The sequence below is a fragment of the Oryzias latipes genome, chromosome 1 (assembly GCF_053564925.1).
Source record: "Oryzias latipes strain Hd-rR chromosome 1, Olatipes_Hd-rR_3.1".
In the NCBI taxonomy this organism is placed as follows: Eukaryota; Metazoa; Chordata; class Actinopteri; order Beloniformes; family Adrianichthyidae; genus Oryzias; species Oryzias latipes.
The window spans coordinates 4,422,709-4,440,993 of NC_136237.1; the positions used below are offsets into that span (position 1 = coordinate 4,422,709).

The 18,285-nt window shown below is 40.5% G+C and overlaps 1 long non-coding RNA gene across 1 annotated transcript; it reads right to left on the bottom strand.

The window, feature by feature from the left end:
- Positions 1–336: 336 nt before the first annotated feature.
- Positions 337–4,356, bottom strand: LOC144993013 (uncharacterized). The gene is made up of 3 exons (XR_013657038.1): positions 3,468–4,356; positions 785–929; positions 337–706 (listed from the first exon to the last, which is right to left on the bottom strand). It is a non-coding gene; the product is annotated as an uncharacterized LOC144993013 (long non-coding RNA).
- Positions 4,357–18,285: the final 13,929 nt, after the last annotated feature.

The window sequence follows — 18,285 nt, forward strand, 5'->3', positions numbered from 1 at the left end:
TTGAATTATGATATGAATTGAATTCTGGCTCAGATTAATCATTACAGCCCTACATCATAGCTTTAAGATAAAAATAAAACACATATGGGGTCATCTGATCAATAAAAGTCCACAGATTCCAAAATGCTATTGTGTCATTATGGAACAAAAACTCAAAGACTAATGGGCACAATAGCATTTTGGAATCTGTGGACTTTTATTGATCAGATGCTATTGTGTCCATTAGTCCTTGAGTTTTTGTTCCATAATGACACAATAGCATTTTGGAATTGTGTCATTATGGAACAAAAACTCAAGGACTAATGGACAAAACAAAAATAAGTGTGATAAGGAGAGACTTGAGCTGTTAATTATGCACAACTTGTAGAAACCCCTCTATGACTATAAACATGTAAAAATGTCAAAAAGAACCTCAACTAAGAGGATATTAATATTAAAACCCTTTTGAGTCAAAACAATCTGTCATAATGACGATGACAAGGCAGACCCAGATGCTGTAACCCGGAAGTAAACTCAGGCTAGGAGATCAAGCGAAAGAGTTTAATGGATTCACAATCCCAGAATTCAGGAAAACAGCGTGGACCAGAGGTGAGTATATGTGGCGCGGAAACCAGAGCTTCGTGCCAGAATGTCTTGGGACTTCGTGGCCTGAGCAGAGGAGACGAGGAGAGAACAGGATACCAGCTGCACCCGTGGTGAGGAGGACCTGAAGGAGCACAAAAGAGGTAAGTTCAAGGCTTAGACTTGAATAGGCGTAACTTAACTTTGAGCCAGACGTAAGCACCGGAGAGTGTATAACGGACTGGCGTTGAATGCTGGGATGGATCTCCTTAAGAAGGACAGCAGGTGATGAGATGATGTGAGGCAGCTGGTTCCAATGAGCAGAGTAGGGAGGGGGAAGGCAACCGACCGAGGCACCGTGACACAATCTAACAAAATAATGTAAGCATAGAACATTTTACCTAAAAGATACAGCATCTAAAAACAATCCCAATAAACTCTAAAACATACGACAGCAAACAAACATGATGTCATGATTTCACTGGCTCTTCAGAATTTCCATACATGCATGTTCCATTGTTGTAAGGCAGGCCAGTTTAGGGCCAACAAAGCCACTGATAAAGCCAAATACAATCAAGTGTGCTGTCTCAACTTTGATGTTTATGATAAAAAAGCATATTCCAGTCAAGGAAGCACCCTTGATTGTTCTATTTCATCAAACTGCTGCCATGATGTTTCCTGCTAATCTTAGAAGCAATAAAAGGGGCAACCCTTCAGAGGTCTGTCCATCAAAAAATAAAATTAAAATAAAATAAAAAATGGCAAAGTATTGTGGATTTGATACAGCCCAGCACCGTTTGACTCCCATATGCTTTTTCTTCCCATCCCTCCTAACCTCTGATGAGGCTAGCAAAGCCATCAACCTTAAAAATGGAGCCACAGATTTGTCAGGAAAACAGCTGCAGATTTGGCGGGATATTTAAAATGTGAAAGGACAGGAAACAGAACGCTCATTTAAATATTTGAAGCATTTTGACGGATTTAAAAAAATCTAGTGGGATATTAGTCACTGCCTCAGGATTTCACACCACACTCCTAAAACACTTGGGTTATTTCTTTCACCCAATTCTTGGGTTACTCATATCTGTGAGTTACTTTTTGGAGTAAAATAATTTTTTTGAGTTATAGTGGTTTCATTTTAACACAATTTTTGTTTTTTTACCGTTGTATTTTTTTGTTTTTTTCACGAGCTAAAACCTCCCAGAATGCAGTTGGACCCTTTTCAACCTGCTTGTTGGTTTAAAAATAACACAACTTGGGTTATTTTGAACGACAGAGTTTTTAGTGTGCAGCTGATTCTGTCTGCCTGGACAGAGAGCCCCTCCCTTCTCCTATGAATCGAGTCAAAGATTACATTCCAGTTCCATTACTTCTGATGTATTTACTATTATTCCTAGTGGCTCCTCTGAGAACCAGTGCTTCGGTTGGCTCAGTTTCCTCCATCAGGTTGAAGTCCATCCTTTTTTAAAACAGCTTTGATAGAATACCTTTTACACTGGGTGCGTTGGATTTTTGGGTGGTTCATGTCAGAACCATAACAGGCTGTGTGCTTAAAACAATCTGAAACATACTGAGTTCATTTTATTTTAGTTTATATATAAAGAGACAATGTACAGGTTGTCTTAACTCTTCTGCTTTCCTAGGCACTTTAACATTGGGAGTTGGGTCTTCTAGACCCACTAGACAGTGCGCTGAACCTTTTTTCTTCAATGATTTGTGATCTTCACTGGTGTCCATGGATTACATGAAATCTTTCCACCTTTATCCACCTTTGTCATGGTAGGCAGAACACGTCAATGTAAGGGTGGGGTCATCTGGACCCCATAGGCACAAGGGTTTTTAAGAGTAAACTATATCCATATATATGATCATATATATATATATATATATATATATATATATATATATAAGATTGTCTCAATTGTCTAATAATACAACTCCTAACCAAAAGTCCTTCAATGATTGTTCTTTAGCATCACGTCCATTTCATGTGTGTGTTATTTGATTGTGTTTGCAAAACTGCTATAAGGGCTCTCTCCCTTAGAGGATTCTGTGGTAAATACTGTCTTATGTTTTACTTCTTTAAAATGCTGCATTGTTTTTGCTCAGCCTCTAAAAACTGGAACAGAAGGACCAAACGGTCTTCCATCTTTGAGCAGTCGGAAATATAGCTTAATGCCACTGTCAAAGCATTCAGAGACAAAGAATGACCTAAACTGAACGCACTAATTCTGAAATCAATATCTGTTCAAGCACTGCATATTTATTTAAGGATATTAAAATCCATTTTTATTTAAGGCTGTCTAAGTTGTCAGAGGAGGGAGACAATATGAGCATCTAATAAAAGATCAAATCCTCTAAATCCTTTTGTTTTTCTTTGACATTTGGCCCCAAACGCACACCATGACAGCATTTTACATGTGACAAAGCCCACCACACATGCAGACACACACATTCACAGTCACAATAATGTAACTATTAAAGAGACTGTGTGTAAAAACAAGGGCACTGTAACAAAATGTATCACAAAAAGCACCACATAGACACATTTTCACACACCAGCCGCGCCGCAGTTAAGCCTGTGGAATTGATGTGCCCCGGAGCTTGTTTTTTTTTTTTTCTTTCTCTTTTTTTTCTTACACATTATGCCCCAAGGAGAAAGCTTCTGAATGGAGGTGGCTGCTCGGGAATAAGCCTGGGATCAGACAGAGGTATATACAAATGGACACACACAAACACACACACACACACACACACACACAGAGCTCCATTCAGGGAAGGTGAATAAAAGTAAATCTGAGGGCACAAATGCACAATTTCAGAGAGGAAACAAACATTTTTGAGGGCATCAAATGCAGCTGCTCAGAACCATCATTTTCCTCTTCCAGCTCAGCGTAAACACTAACCTGTAAGCTCAAGGATGAAACCTGCACAGTGGGTTTCCGTCTCACGCTGGCTTAGCCTCAGACCTGAAGAACAGTGAGGGGATAGAAAGTGAGGATGAAGATGTATGACAGAAGAGCTCTGTAAACAAGCCACACTGGATGCTACATCCTCACCAGCACTAAGGCAAACACAAGCACCACACACACTCTGCCACACACACACGCACACACACACACAGAGGGCCTTTCATCCCCCCCTTGTCTCTCCCTGTCTCTCAGCAGCATTAAGGTGTGGGGCTTCATGTCAGACAGGCTGTCCTTTGCCATGTCTGGGTGTCTTCTGTCTTGTTTTCAGCTCTGCGGGGGCTGCTGTGTGTCAATATGCTGTAAAGCAGAAAAACCTGGATGAGAAGCTGACTAGGCTTCTCTTCACTGGTGATAGAGGCTTAGCTTTGAAAGTGGTGGTAAAGCCTGCAGGCCTACAGAACATTCACAGTTTCAGTCACTGCTGCAGGAACAGCTGAGTGCTTATCTAGGTGTGTAGCATATTCAGCTTATTCTCTGTGCTTGTTTTAATATAATCCTATAGCATTACTTTAGCACTGTTGTTATATGCTCCATTTTTTCTTTATTGGACAAAGCAAAACCTGTAGGTTCCTGTGCAAAATCCTCATTCCCTCTTTAGATCCAGTGTTTGCATTCCTAATTTACTCTCTTTAACTATTAACGAAATTCCAGCGGATCCTGAAGTAGAGGAAAGCCGCTTTGCAATGGTGTTCAAGACATAACAGTAGTGAAGCCCCTTAACGCAGTCAATGTAAGTCAGCTGATCATGAGGAGAAGTGGCTTTTTTCTGCATCAGAATCTGGTAAAATTATGCAAATAGTATAAATAGTTAAAGAGTTATAGTTGTTCAAAAGCCGGTGTTTTTTCACTCTCGCAGACTCTCGGTACATTCGACTTGGAAAACATTGTGCAACATATTGAAACAATGTTGTGCCCATTATGATCATCTATGATGTTAATGCAAACAGTTTTGTGTGTTCTTCATCTTCAGGAGATCAGACATAGCTGTGCCTTTGCTGTTATTTGTTCACCTTTGATTTTTCTTTCTTGTCTTCTGCTGAAAAGCTCAACCAGGGAAAACACTCACTCAATTGAATCGGTTAGTTCAAAGGGGGCCCAAGTCCAAGAGGTTTTTTTTTCTAGGAAATGATTTTAATTGCATAGCTTACACCCAATGATTAATACTTTACCCAGATTTAGCACCAGTTCATAGCTTACAAATGTTATAATATTGTATATAATACTTTTATATTTTATATACTTTTATATTTTCAGAGGACTACCAAACTAAAGTCTCTGGACTTGGGCCCTTCTTGAATTTAACAGGGGCGCTGCCATATTGGATAGTGCTGCCATCTACAAAACCCATGCAAGAGAGGCCCAAGTCCAGGGATTTTGCACTTAATGCATTTTAAATATCAAGCATAGTCAATACATTACAACGGACTTGGGACTTTTTTGCACATAATCAGATAGCTTTTCCCTTGAAGACCATAGAACATATAATATTTCTATTTTGAAAATTGTGGACTTGGGCCCCTTTTGAACTAACCGATTCAATCTCTTAATGCTAAAAAATCCGGTACATCCGCTAAAATGCATTTGGCCCTGATAAAATGTATCTGGAATATAAATGAAAGAAGCATCTCTTAAAAGCTGTCACAACACAATGAGTTTAAACCTTAAAATTCATTTTTTTAGGCCACTCTGTGCTCCGTAAACACACTGATGTGCTACAGCAAAACATTTGGCTCTGCCTCAGATGCAGAGGTTGCATCAGAGGTGGAATAGAGGCGGAACAGGTGCACTATAAAAGGGTAAAGGCATAACATCTGAGTAACACTGCAGAGACAGATGATGCCCTGGCCATGTTCTGTCATCAGGTGTTTGCTTGAATTATACTGGCAGATATTAGCCAGATTTTCTGTTAGAATTCTTTTTCATGCTGTGTGTATAACTGTGGTGAAGCATTTTACAAAAAATAAAATAAAATAACAGAGTTTGAAGGGCAAACATTTTTCTCTTAAAGCGTATTCTGTCACAATCTTTCAGTTTCCAACTGTTAGTTTTTTTGAGTTTTTGATTTCTCTTCGTTGTTTTTGTGCAGGGTGGCTGTGTTTCCTGAAGGGCTTTGCCTCTTCTCCTGTCTTACCTGAAGTGCGCACAGCGGCCTGCACTTTGGTTTAATTTCATATGTTTTATTCAGGCTTCTGTTGGTTTGTCATGTTCTTGGCTTTTCTCGTAGGATTTCTATATTATTTTTATTTTTTTATTTTATTTATTTTTTTAACTTGTCCTGTCCAACAGCTGGACAGGCAGATTAGAACTGAGGGCTTCTTGTGTTGGACATATTTAACTTTAACAATAGGGGTTATTAATCTTCAGACAAACCAGAGGTATGTCTGAATAAACCCCTTTTGTAATTGAGGCCAAACTTTATTAATTTCAACCATGTTTGAAAATCTTTGGTGTTGGACCGGACGGAAAAGGAAAGAGGGGAAGAAGAGAGAGGGACGTTAGAGAGAGGGGGGGTGTAGGAGGGTGATAATAGGAGGGGGGGGGGGGGGGGGGGATAAGACCATGAAGCAGCATAAAGCAACAAGTTTACTGGTTGTTTATCGTTACGGTAAGGTTCAAATGTAGTACAAAAAGGGCGGGGCCTGTCCACACATACACTCAAATGTTATCAACACACCTACTAGCTGCAAAAATGTCCACATGTCAACATGTACACAAAACCGATAATGTTCACACGCGCATGCTTCTGCCTTTAAACCAACTAGTGCAGGGGTCGGCGACCCATGGCTCCGGAGCCACATGTGGCTCTTTCATCCTTCTGTTGTGGCTCCCTGTGACTTTGGAAAATAATGAGTATTTTATAATAATTAAATTTTATTTTAGTTTGTTCATTTTTCATGCCATTTCAAAGGCGCTGCTGGCTCCGCACGAAGCGAGTGCCACGTAAAAAACAGCTTCGTAATGAGCTCGAGAACTGCAGAGCTGATTGCAGGGAGAGGCACGCGGGGCGGCTTCAATAAACACTCCGATCTTCTGCCGGGAACTTGACGTACCGCGGGGCAGAGAGCAACTCTCTGATGACAGACTGAGAGTTTGCGCCAATGTTGCCATATAGAGTCACAGTTTTCCAGCCCAAAAGTCATCTGAAAACCACCAGACCCAGCCAAAAAACGCCCAACACAGCTTTTGTTGATGTTTTCTTTTCGTACTGGACTGATAAAATAAAAGATTTTTCTAAATAAAAGATAGTTCTGACCAATATCGATTTTAGTTCTTTTAGATCTCAGTGCAGCATTCGATACAGTGGACCACTCCATTTTATTACAACGTTTAAAATCTTGGGTTGGGTTTTCTGGCACAGTTTTTAACTGGTTTTATTCTTATTTATCGGACAGGTTTTTTAATGTTTTCATCGGCAATTCTTGCTCATCCAAGGTGAAAATGACATGTGGCGTTCCCCAGGGTTCGGTACTGGGACCTCTGCTATTTTCAATTTACATGTTACCACTGGGGGAGATAATACGCCAACATAACCTTAATTAGGGCCCGAGCACGGAGTGCAAGGACCCTATTGTAATTCGAATGTTTATTATTATTATTATTATTATTATTATTCTACCGGAAGAGTCGCCTTTTTGAGGCCTTTAACATACCCCAAAACTCACCAAATTTGGCACACACATCAGGAATCGCGAAAAATTTCGTATTTTATAGAAGATTGGCATGGGCGCAGAAAAACGGCTTGATAGCGCCACCTACAGTGACTTTTGTCCCGACGCCCCGCATACGCTTTAACGTACAAGCTTGATTTTTACAGGGCATGTTCTTCAGATGGAGACCTACAAAAAAGTCTGAAAGGACCCACCTGTCACTCGCACAGGAAGTCTGATATATTGAGGTCAATATGTCATTTTTGCTTCATTTTGGACATTTGCAGGCCCCACTCTAGAGCGAACTCCTCCTAGAGATTTGTGAATAATGACTCCAAACTTTGGTTTTGTAAACTAGACACATGTCCGATGTTAAATTGCGAAGCTTTTACGTTTTTACGGTTGTTTGTGACCGTGGCGGCGCGTCGAAAATGGAGGTCATTTTGAAAACACGCCATGAAAAGAAAAATGGCCATTACTCAGCCATGCAAAATCCAATATGATCCAAAGTTGATATGCATGATTGTAGTCTGACTTTGAACACATCTGCAGTGGAAGAATCTGGAATAGGTGTAGCGCCACCTGCTGGTAAAAGGAAATGACATGTTTTACTTGGAGCATCACTGCTCCAAGTAAGATGAGCCGACACACCTCAAAATGATGTCCACCTGTTGAAAAGCCATTGATGTTTACTCTGATAAAAAGCCATAACTTTCAATGCGGGGGTGTGGTCGTGACAGAGCGGCGAAGTTGGGCGTCTCGCCATGCACACAAAAGTTGCTCTCACGTGCACATTCCTTGTCCAATCTCACTGAAATTCAATAGAGGTGATGAGGCTTCCATTCTGAACCAATGGATATGACAATCTTGGACGAGCTCCATAGCGCCACCTAGATATTGACAAATACATTTTATGTCACATTCTGACCTATCTTTTCTCTGTGCTTTGTCCGACATTCATAAAATTACAACAGGAGATACTCATAAGGGTCTTCTCTCATCGTCTAAAGTTTCATGGGTGTACACCTGACGGTGCCTGCGCAAGCCACCACCAAACAGGAAGTGGTTGATTGCGTTGCAGTCAGATAATTAAAAATTCATAAAAAATCAGCCGTTTGTATCACGAGGCTGAGATTTCAGAATGAGAGGCCTCTTACATATTTCCAACTTAGATACACAGCACTTGCATGGGTGAACAAAAAACGGCTCAATAGCGCCACCTACCATGTTTGTTTTTGAGAGCCCCGCCATGTTCTTTAACATACAAGCTTGATATTTACAGGACATGTTCATCAGATGGAAACCTACAAAAAAGTCTCTTGGGACCAAGCTGTCAGTCGCACAGGAAGTCTGCTATATTGATGTCAATATGTCAGTTTTGCTCTATTTTGGTCCTTTGCAGGCCTCGTTCTAGAACGAACTCCTCCTAGAGATTTTTGAACAATGACTCCAAACTTTGGTTTTGTAAACTAAACACATGTCCGATCTTAAATTGCGAAGCTTTTAAGTTTTTACGGTTGTTTGTGACCGTGGCGGCGCGTCAAAATTTGAGGTCGTTTCGAAATCACGCCATGAAAAGAAAAATGGCCATTACTCAGCCATAAATAATCTAATCTGATCCAAATTTGTTGTGCATGATTGTAGTCTGACTTTGAACACATCTGCAGTGGAAAAATCCGAAACAGGTGTAGCGCCACCTGTTGGCAACAGGAAATGACGTGTTTTACTTGGAGCATCACTGCTCCAAGTAGGATGAGCAAACACACCTCAAAATGACGTCCACCTGTTGAAAAACCATTGAAGTTTACTCTGATGAAAAACAAATCTTTCAACGCGGGGGTGTGGTCGTGACAGAGCGGCGAAGTTGGGTATCTCGCCATGCACTAATGTTGCTCTCACTTTCACATTCCTTGTCTGATCTCACTGAAATTAAATAGATTTGATGAAACTTCCATTCTGAACCCATGGATATGACAATTTTGGACGAGCTATATATGTTCATAAATGATCATGAAGCATGATCATATAATCAAGCTTCATAGGAAATCAGCCGTTTGTCTCAGGAAGCTGAGATTTCAGAATTAGATGCGTCTTACAAAGCTCCACGTTTGAAAAGCAGCACTATACGTACGAGAAACATTTAACCACCTTAATCACCCTATTGTGCTGAAAGCAAATTTTTGGACATTTTGACTCAAGCAAATATTTTTATCATAACATCTGTTTAGTTTATCAGCACCAAAATAAAAAATATTTACATTTATAAAATGAACTGGTCAACTCTAGGATTTTATTTATTCAATCTTACATCCTCAAGCTTTTCATCAGTCTCCCCTGCTGCAGGAGTGGAGTTAGCCCCCCCCCCCCCCCCCGGCTGTGTGCTCACATGTAAATTAGCCAGGAGTGGCAGACAGAAAGTAGAACAGTTAGAAAGCCTAGTTCAACACTAAAATACAGCAATTTCCTTTGTTTTGTTTGTCTTTTATACATCCTTAGCACTAATCATTGCTTTTTTATTCATCCAAAATACAATTAACTTTATATTTTATCTTTTTTTTTTTTTTACAAACAAAATATATGAATGTGCTCCAAAACAAAACCCAGTTTCAGCACACTCCTACAGATGTAACATCAGACAGTAAATGTCTCTTTTATGCTTTTTTAATCAATGCTGCAACTTCTTTTCATTTCCTTTCAATACATCCAAAGAAATTAAACTACAACGACAACAAACACAACATATAGCAAATGTCTCTAAGAAGATTGTGTATATACATTATGTACCACCTTTAAACACCAAATAAATAACAAATCTTTCTAATACAATCACAAAAAATGGAACACAAAATGTAAAACCCAAATTAGAAATTGCAATTTTAAAAAGATACATTTTTCAGCAGCTTTTCAAAATCAATCACATATTTTACTCTTCTGTGGATGAAACAAAGAAGTCCAGAGCAATGTAGCCACTTCTCCAAAGTCTCTGTCACCTTCAGTTTTACACAAAGTCTGTGAAAATCCACCATACATTGGTCACATGTATTCAGAGACCTGCTAAAAGTCCACAATTGTAAAAGCTCTTATATAGACAACTGTTTGTTTGCTTGGAGCTCTAAATATAAAAAAATGCTTTTCTATCACCTAGACACAGATGGAGAACCATATCAACTGGATTAGTAACAGGGAAACATGTTTAGGTTTAAACTTACATCAATAGACAACATGAAGCTGTTCATCACATTTTTGACCTAAACATGAAAACACATCCTTGGCTCTGCGGTTAGGAAATGGTACTTGGGAATCTCTTCATACCAGGAGCCAGCCTGAACATTGGAACATCACCACAGTGCCCATCCAGACTGGGACAGCAACGGGGTCCACTTCACAGCCGTGAGGCTGCTGTGTTTAACTCCAGCTGTCCCAGCAAGGGAGACAACTGCAGCAACATCCACTGACCAAGCTGGCAAGCCCTGGCAGAAAAGATCCCCACAAGAAAAACACTGGCTCAGGCAGGCTGGTCAATAAAAAAATATAGTTTTACCAATGTCTTGCAGCTCGCAGATCAAGTGGTTTAGTTTTCCAGTAATGTCAGTCAAGAATACAAGTTCAGATTCACCATATTCAGCAGATATCTCCACCAATAGCACCTTAAAAATCCTGTTCTGTTTTGCTTTGCAGCTGAGGTTTTTTATGATTTTCACAATAGGAGTCATTATATGTCCAGAGCCAATCACTTCTGCACATAAGGCCTACTGGTGAAAGAAGCGGCAGTAATGCAGACATTTTGGAAAGTCTTGGTCAGCTTTACAGTGAGTGATGAAACCTGTTTGTCGGTCAATCATAGCAGGAGGCCCGTCTGCAGGTATGGCTACCAGCTTTTCTAATGGTACCTTTTTCTGCACAAAAACTCCTTCACCGTGTTATACATTTCAACTCCTCTTGTAGTTGTCTGTTAGGGCAAATGTGTCAGGAATTCTTCTCTTGTGGAAACCAAAAGCTATGCTGAACTGTTGCCGTCCACAGACTCATCACACTGGACGTTAACCACCTGCACTTTGTAAGATCCCGGTCCAGCTAATTGGCCAAGTTATCAGACATAGCTGACACTCAACTAGACATTGTAGTGAAAATTGAATGAGTTCTATTGTTCTCATCCTTAGGGACAGTGATAGCAATTATCATCATTGCTTGTTTCTTAATCTGATAAAAACCTTCTTCTAATTGATGAGAAAATGAGCAGGTCTAAACGAGGCTTAGATTTAAGAATTTTTTTCATGCTATATGCAAAAGTCTTTGTCCCTTAAGGCAACAGATTACAGTACCCCCCCCCCCCCCCACACCCCCCACAGGCTGCTTTCCTATTGACATTAGCGTGAAGTTCCAGAATGGACAAGAAAGAACGACGAGAATGGCTCGAGCAGGGCGTTGCTCACGGGGCGGTCGCTCGTGTCAGGCGGTCGCACGTGCTCGGGCCCGCTAAATGCTACTTGTAGCTTTAATTTTCATTTGTATGCCGATGATACGCAACTGTACTTATCTTTTAAACCTGGTGACCTTGGTCTTTTAAATAATCTCAATAGCTGCATTGCTGATATTAAAACCTGGATGGCCCAAAATTTTCTGCAGTTGAACATGGACAAAACTGATGTGATTATTTTTGGTTCAGTTGAGGCCCGACATGGTGTGGCTTCGAAATTGGAGTCTCTATCGAACAATGTCTCTTCAAGCTGCAGAAATCTGGGGGTGATTTTTGATACTGATCTTAATCTGGAGACACATGTTAAATCAGTGGTCAAATCTTGTTTCTGGCAACTACATAGGTTATACAGGATAACCCCCTTCCTATCAAAAAAAAGTCTTGAGATGGTGATTCATGCTTTCATTTTTTCCCGCTTGGACTATTGTAACGCACTCTACACATGCCTTTCACAGCAGAGTGTGTATCAACTCCAGTTAGTCCAAAATGCTGCCGCCAGACTCATAACTGGAACCAGAATGAGAGACCACATCACTCCAGTTTTAGCGTCTTTGCACTGGCTCCCAGTCCGTTTTAGAATAGATTTTAAGATTTTATTGATTGCTTTTAAAGCACTCTGTGGTCTGGCCCCTAAATATATAGCCGATCTCCTCACTCCTTATGTACCTGGTCGCAATCTTAGATCTTTGGCAAAAGGCCTTTTAACAATCCCACAATCTAGATTGAAGACCAGGGGAGATAGGGCCTTTGCTGTAAGAGCCCCAACACTCTGGAACAGTCTCCCTGAAGAGATCAGGCTCGCTGGGTCCCTACCAGTATTTAAATCCCTTTTAAAAACTTACCTCTTCAGGTGTGCTTTTAATGATTTTATTGGTTCTTAAATCTAAACATTGTATTTTATTGATTTTATTGATTTTATCGATTTCATTGTTTTCTTGATTTTATTGATTTTACTGATTTATCTATTTTATTGATTCTAACCACTATCACCATCTCATATGTGTGCTGGTTTTATTTCTCCATACTGGAAACTGTTTTTAACACTGATTTTGTCTCATATTAACTGTACAGCACTTTGTAATCTGGATTTCGAAAAGTGCTATATAAATAAAGTTTATTATTATTATTATTAATAATAAAATGTGTACAATATTGAATATTTCTTCAGCGGGCCGCCTTCTTCCGTTCATTCATTCTTAACCCGCTCTGTCCCCGCTATAACCTGCGTCCGGCTCTTTCATCCTTGTGCGGCGCTGGAACGCCCTGACTATCGCGTCAACCTATGATGACCGTATTTTGCGCTCTCTGTGTAGGACACACTGAGGAGCGGGGGGGAAACAAATCTCAGCTGCAGAGGATGTGAACAGGTGAACAGGTAGAGAGGAAAAGCAGGTGGAGAGGCGGAGGAGGGGCTTTGGCTTCAAACTCTGTCAGAGATGCAAACACGGGCGTCAGATTGAGACGCAGCTTTCCCTGCAGGAGTTGAAGCAGAGACTTTCCCTGGGATGATTTTATAAGCCCAAACATGGAAACATGATTACCAAGTAGAACTCTTCAAAACAATAAACCTGATCTCTCCACATTCTCAGTGTCTACCATGCATTGATAAACACATTGCTCCATGCAGCAGCGATCAGACCAGAACCAGTAGCTCCGCCCACACGCGGCCGCGGTATCATGCCTGCTGAAGCGGCCAGGGCCGCTTCAGCAGGCTGCTGAGTCTGAGCTCCTGGCTCCAGTCTGCTTCCAGCCTGAATAGGTTTGTTTTTATTGACAATTTTAATCTTTTCTGGAACAGAACCTCATTTTATAAAACTGATGGGATTCACCCCAGTCCACTGGGCAGCAATGTTTTAGCTGCAAACATCCGATACTCTGTCCAGACATCACCAGCCCCCATCATGCCCCCACCAGTCCAAACCTCCTCCTCATCCGTCCAGACATCACTGTGTGGAAGTGACTGACTGGATGTGGTATCACCCCCCCACATTCCCCAAGAAACCGCTTCAATCAACAGTGCTTCCTTGCCACCACCTACACCCCCCCCAGTCTATCCCATTAAGACCATTATTACAGACAGGTCTTCCATGAGGAAGAGTGCTGGGAGAAAAGCAAACACTAACTGGCTTTGTCCACTAAAGGAATCACCAAAACCTGAGGAAGCAGCTTCCACAAACACTCCCCCCTCTTTTAACATGGCACTTTTGAATATTCGATCGTTGTCCAACAAAACATTTATCATAAATGATTTTATCCATGATTATAAAATTGATGGTCTCTTTTTAACTGAAACATGGCTGAGCACGGATGCATCTCCTGTTCTCACAGAGGCCTCTCCACCCAATTTTAGCTTTGTTTTTTCAACCAGGGAGGGCAAAAAGGGTGGGGGTACTGCATCTATAATGTCCAACTCCTTTGCAGTAAAGCAGATTACATTGGATGAGTACCCCAGCTTTGAACATCATGCCTTTGTTTTTAACAGCCCTCCAGTTTTATGCATCACAGTAGACCACCCAAACCAAGCTCTGTTTTTATTGAGGAGTTTTCTGAGTTTTTAGCATCTGTCCACACTTCTTTTAACATGATTTTAATAACAGGTGATTTTAACTTGCATACAGACGGGAAGTCGGACTATTGCACTACTCAGTTCTTGGACTTGCTCTCCTCTCTTGATTTTAAACAACACATCATGCAGCCGACTCACAACAGGGGGCACACTCTTGACCTCGTCATCAGTCATGGTTTACCTACCAGTGTGTCCGCTGTTGTGGATCTGGCTGTATCTGACCATTACTGTGTGCTTTTTAACATCAATGGTTTTATAAAGCAAGAGACCTCTGTGAGAACGGTGAAGAAACGCTACTTGACTCCTGAAGTGGTCGAAAAATTTATTACATCTGTTCGCTCCAACTCTCCACCTGTCTTACCGGCCCCCTGTGATCTACTTGTTGAAAGTTTTAACAGTAAATTAAAATCCAGTCTCAACTCAGTTGCTCCACTAACATCTAAGAAGATAAGAATCAAACCCACGCCTCCTTGGAGAACTGAGGAAATTAAACAATTGAAGAGACGTTGCAGATCTGCCGAAAGACTTTGGAGAAAACACAAACTTGAAATAAACTATCAATTATACCAAAACCAACTAAAACTATATAATCAAACCGTAAAACAGACCAGAAATTCATATTTTGCGAACATCATTTCCGTAAATAAAAATAACCCCAGAGTCCTTTTCACCACAATTGAATCTTTAATCAACTCAAATGTGAACAAAAACCCAATGCCAGCCTCGGCCTCATTGTGTGAGGACTTTGCAGACCACTTCGGGAGCAAGATTGATTCTGTCAGAATGAACATCATAAAAGAACAGAAAAGCCTCTCTATTGGTTATGATGGCTTGATTTTACCTGAGGAAGCACTGGACAGTTTTGACCTGGTTGAAGCTGCAACACTTGGTCGAGTTTTCTCCCAAGTTAATCCAACAACTTGTTCTTTAGACCCCGTCCCTACATCACTTTTTAAATCATTTTATGGGTCTTTTGAGAGTGAGATTTTAAATATCATTAACTCCTCTCTACAGACGGGTATTTTTCCTGCTGCCTTTAAAACGGCAGTGGTGAAACCATTACTCAAGAAAACTAATTTAGACCCTTCAGTTTTTAACAGACCTGTGTCCAACTTGCCATTTTTAAGTAAGGTTTTAGAAAAACTTGTTTTTATTCAGCTAAACGAGTTTCTCTTACAAAACAACATTTTTGAGATAAACCAGTCTGGCTTTAGGACGAACCACAGCACAGAGACAGCCTTGTTAAAAATTGTTAATGATCTCAGGTGTGCCTTGGATTCAGGTCAGATCTCAGTACTAGTTCTGTTAGATCTAAGTGCAGCTTTTGATACTGTTGATCACCTGATCCTTGTAAACAGACTTAAAAGTCTTGGCCTTTCAGGGACTGTTCTCAAGTGGTTCGAGTCGTATCTCATGGAGAGAAGCTTTATGGTAAGCATGGACACATATTTTTCTGGGGACCATGAAATTAATTGTGGTGTGCCTCAAGGTTCCATCCTGGGCCCCTTGCTTTTTAACATTTACATGCTTCCTCTGGGGAATGTCATCAGGAGCCACAACATCAGTTTTCATAGCTATGCTGATGATACCCAGCTGTACATAGCTATGTCTCCTGATGACACAAGACCAATAGAAGCACTTTTTAACTGTATTTTAGATGTAAAATTATGGATGGCAAATAATTTTCTGCAGCTCAACCAGGAAAAAACTGAAATTTTAGTTATTGGTCCTGAAGCCAAGAGGGAGAAACAGTTTCTGAAGCTACAGGAACTTTCCTTAAGTCATTCGGAAGCATTCAGAAACCTGGGTGTTATTTTTGACTCTAAGCTAACTTTTATCCCCTATATAAAACAGGTGGTTAAAACTGGTTTTTATCATCTCAAAAATCTGGCTAGAGTCCGCCCACTACTCTCTCTTGCTAATATGGAGATGCTAATGCATGCTTTTATCATGAGTAAAATTGATTACTGTAACGCCCTGCTTGCTGGTCTTCCAAAAACAAATATTAGGAACCTTCAGCTTCTCCAGAATTCTGCTGCACGAGTTCTTACAAAGACCAGGAGGCGGGCTCACATCACCCCAATTTTAAAATCCCTGCATTGGCTCCCCATATGCTTCAGGATTGATTTTAAGATACTTTTAACAGTTTTTAAATGTCTTAACAGTCTTGCGCCTTCTTATTTATCAGATCTTTTAGTAAGATATGAACCCTCGCGGACCCTGAGATCCTCTGGCACTGGTCTGTTAACCATTCCAACTGTAAAAACTAAAACCTATGGAGAAGCTGCATTTCAGCACTATGGTCCCCGCTTATGGAACAGTCTGCCAGAGGGCCTGAGAGCCGCAGAGAGCATTGATACTTTTAAGAAAAGGCTCAAGACCCATCTTTTTAACCTGGCTTTTAGCTAATTTTTATTTATTATTTATTTATTTTACTACTTTTATTTATTTATTGTTATTTATCTATATGTATTTTCTATTTTTATTTTATTTCTTTATCCATTTTATCTTGTTTTATGAACTTGAACCTGATTTTTAACGTGTTATTTTAATTTACCTTATTTCAATGTTTTATCGTTTTTATCAATATGTTTACTTTTTGATTCTCAATTTTTATTCATTTTTATTTCCGGTGCTTCCTCAGCTGGAACCTCTCCCTCTGGGACGGCTGCTGTTCAGCCGCTGCGGCTCTGGGTGGGGACCTGCATCACCGCTTAGCTGTGGTGGAGCGGTCCCCGCCTGTGATGTTGCATTTGGCTGTCTATGCGGCTGTTCACAGGGGGGGAGGTTCCAATTACTAGCGTTTCCCGCATCATGTTTTTGTGCTCAGCATATGTTTTACAGCCTATTTTTCATTGTCATTTTCCATCAGTTAGAGAGTGGGAGGTGTGAAAGGCGTGGGGGGCTAGGTACGGGGAGGGGGGCCCTATTATTTATTTATTTATTTATTAATGCTTGCTTGTTTTTATATTTTGTTGTTTTAATGTAAAGCACTTTGTGTTATATTTTTATATGAAAAGTGCTTTATAAATAAAGTTTGATTTGATTTGATTTGATCATCCTTTAAAGAACATAATGTCCATTTGCAGCGACGTATGCTTCAGACGATGTCCGATTGGCCAATCTACATGTCAATCAAGTCCCGTACTTCTCAGTGAGGATTTTGATTGGCTGGTGGATTTTAAAGAAGTACTTTTTTTTAAAAATCTTTTCTGGCCCGAGATCTACACTTATGTCATTGAAGATCGACCGGTCGATCGCGATGGACGTAATGAGCACCTTTGAATAATATATACATGCATAATATATATAATGATGTCAAAACGGGTTGTGGCTCCGGGTGCTTTCTTTTTTATTAGGGGCGGTCCCAAATGGCTCTTTGAGTAAAAAAGGTTGCCGACCCCTGAACTAGTGTGAAATATTTCATTCATTCAATCATGCAAACCATCCTTGTAGGATTTCTTGCCATGTTTGGAGTGGAACCTCACTCCACTTGCTTCTTCATTCCCGCATTTGGGTCATCCTGATTCTCCGTACCATATTCTGATTGACAACACCCTTACAAAATCAAAATTTCAAACGGTGAACAGTACAGTTGCATGTCCCTTTACGTACGTCGTTTTGAATGAAACTATAGCATTGGATTTGTCAGAGGAAATACTGAAGTTTTGTCCTGGTTGATGCTGTGGCACTTGGTCAGGTTTTCTCCCAGTTAAAGCCAACCACCTGCCTTTCAGACCCAATCCCCACATCACTGTTAAAAGCAATTTACGACTTCTTTGAATTTGAGCTTTTAAATATAGTAAATTGCTCTCTTCAGACAGGTGTCTTCCCTGCTGCATTTAACCTTTGTGCTATCCTAGGCACTTTACCATTGGGAGTTGGGTCATCTAGACCCACTAGACAGTGCTCTGAACCTTTTTTCTTCAAGGATTTGTGATCCTCACTGGTGTCCTTTGATTATATGACATCTTTCCACCTTTATCCACCTTTGTCATGGTAGGGAGAACACGTCAATGGAAGGGGGGGTCATCTAAGATAGCACAAGGGTTAAAACGGCAG